The sequence below is a fragment of the Stegastes partitus genome, unplaced genomic scaffold (assembly GCF_000690725.1).
Source record: "Stegastes partitus isolate 25-593 unplaced genomic scaffold, Stegastes_partitus-1.0.2 Scaffold854, whole genome shotgun sequence".
NCBI lineage: Eukaryota > Metazoa > Chordata > Actinopteri > Pomacentridae > Stegastes > Stegastes partitus.
The window spans coordinates 112,823-115,321 of NW_007578585.1; the positions used below are offsets into that span (position 1 = coordinate 112,823).

General features: G+C 45.0%; 1 protein-coding gene across 1 annotated transcript in view; it reads left to right on the forward strand.

Annotated features, from left to right (window-relative positions):
• ca8 (carbonic anhydrase VIII) overlaps positions 1-2,499 on the forward strand; it is a 23,481-nt gene that overhangs the window by 16,083 nt on the left and 4,899 nt on the right. The gene's annotated exons all lie outside the window — the stretch shown is intronic.

Below are 2,499 nucleotides of genomic sequence, written 5' to 3' on the forward strand. Positions count from 1 at the left end.
GAGATGGCTGTTCCAGTTTGGCAAAGATGGCTTTCTTCACTCTTCTGTCAAACCATCTGTCCTCTCTGTCCAAAATGTGTACATTGCTGTCCTCAGAGGAGTGTCCCTGACTCTAGTGTCCCTGTTCCAAGACTCACTGAGTCTTATCCTGATGAGCTGCTCTCCTGTGTTGAGCCATATGTGGAGATGTGGTTTAGTCTTTCCTATGTTCAAGTCTGTGCGCTCTTCGCTGCATTGGACTGCATATACAACATTGCTCCGCTTGTGTTTTGGTGTTTTGTCCTTGGGGTGAACCAGTTTTTGTCTCAGAATGTTGCTGGGTCTGAAGTGCACTGGTATGTTATGTTTGGAGTTTTTCAGATACTCCAGCTCCATAAGGGATGACAATGTTGTTCCTCCTGTTCTTCCTTTTTTCACTGTCTACGAGGTGTGTCAGAAAAGTTCCAGGACCGGTGTCACAGAAGATATATTTCAAACCTAAACTACAAACTACCAGTTTTCCCCTTCAGACGATCAACCAGCACGTCTACAAAGAGATCCTGCAGCATTTGTTTCATTCAGTGCATGAGAAGAGGCCAGAGTTGTGGCAGGACAAGTTGTTTCTGCTTCACCATGACAACACACCTGCTCACAATACCCTGAGCATCCCACAGTTCCTGGCTGAGAAGAACATCTCCGGGCTGGAGCAACCTCCCTACTCACCCCATCTGGCTCCGTGGGATTGTTTCCTCTTCCCCAAGCTCAAGGGGGTCATCAAGGGGACCCGTTTTGAAGACGTGGACGACATCAAGATGGCTGTGATGACGGAGCTGCGGAGGATCCTGGAAGAATCCTTCCATGAGGTCATGGCGGCGTGGCAGAGAAGGCTGGGGAAGTGTGTTAGACTCCAAGAGGATTACTTGGAAGGGGAAAACTTGTAGTTTGTAGTTTGAATTTGAAATATACCTTTTGTGACACCAGTCCTGAAACACATCTCGTATAGTGATGCTGTGTTTTCTACATCTCTTTGATGATTTGGTAAAGGCCCAGCTGGGGTAGTCACAGTTCCTCAGTGCGTTGTTAATGTGAATACACTTCTTCTCCTTTCCCGCTGCATTAGGAGGAATGTTCTCAGCCTGGTGCTTTAAGGTTCTGATGATTCCCAGCTTGTGTTCCAGCAGGTGGTGGAAATCCAAGAGCAGATACTGGTCTGTGTGTGTAGGTTTTCTGTAGACTTCAGTGTTGAGGCTTCCATTCTCCTCAACATGGACAGTAAAGTACCAAAAAAAAAAAAACAGTTGGTTATCCTTCATGTCTTCTCTTGTGAACTTGATGTTGCCGTCCACAAAGTTAATATTCTCCTTGAAGGCTTCTGCTTCCTGGGCTTTGATTTGGGTTTGTGTCCATATGTCCCATATGGTGAAAATCTTTTTTGTGTGTTTTGTGGCTGTTACAAACTTGTAAAATAAAAGCTGTTAAGATACAAAGATGTTTACTTCTGCCATTCCTTAAGCCCCACAAAACTAGCTAACCTCCCAGCTGTACAAGCCAGTAAGAATTCCTCCCAGGTGGTACCTAGCTCACTAACCAATAGTCGTCCAGCTCCAAACTGGGATTGACAGCGCTGACTGTCAACATGCTCATGTGATCATCTAATCAGAGAAACTTGAAGACTGTAATCAGTGCCTCTTGGGTCCATGATTTCTTTTTCTGCATCCCATCTTAGCTACACATAGAATCAGTACGTCAGGTCCTTCCATGCCACACAGGTTCACTAACCTACAGCTCTCTGGCATTAACCACAGTACAGAAGCCTTTACACCCACTGCCAATCAATACTTCTGTCACATTACCTTTGAAAGATTTAAACCTAAATTTGGCTTCTGCCCGGCTCTCCTCTAGCAGGTTGTTGTGAAGTACACTGACGGTAACCTTGTGACATTCATTTTGGTCTTTCATGCCCGAAGCCCTCTGGCCTGCCGATCCTTTGAAATGCCAGCAGAAAGAAAGACTTCTGACTGTCCTGCCTCTGGCCAAAGTCAGAATGTGGGTGAATTATAAAATCACAAAAAGGAGGCAGAATATGAAGCAGCTAAGCAGATAATAATATGGCCAAGCACACAATGCAGGAGTTTTCAAGGCACATGACTGAAGGGGCATATTCTGTTTATAATCAGAAATGCCGTCTGCTAACCAACGCTAACACCTGCTGCACTGAGTACAAATCCAATGACACAATAATAGTCTGAGTGGCTGCGCAGAATCATGTAATAAGGGACTTTAGTGACAACTGAGAATAAGACTCTCGCTGAGGAGGATCTATTCCAGGCCTTATATACCTGTAGCGCTTCCTGCAGGAGCAAACCAAACATGGCCAACATCAATCAAACATCATGAACAAATTTGATTCCAACAGTTCTCACACGGAAACATCAACAGTTCAGGCTGTTTTGGGTATTTTAGAAAACAATGCACATGTCCCCTCTGTTCCCTATCAACATGGTACAATCCAGTATCCCC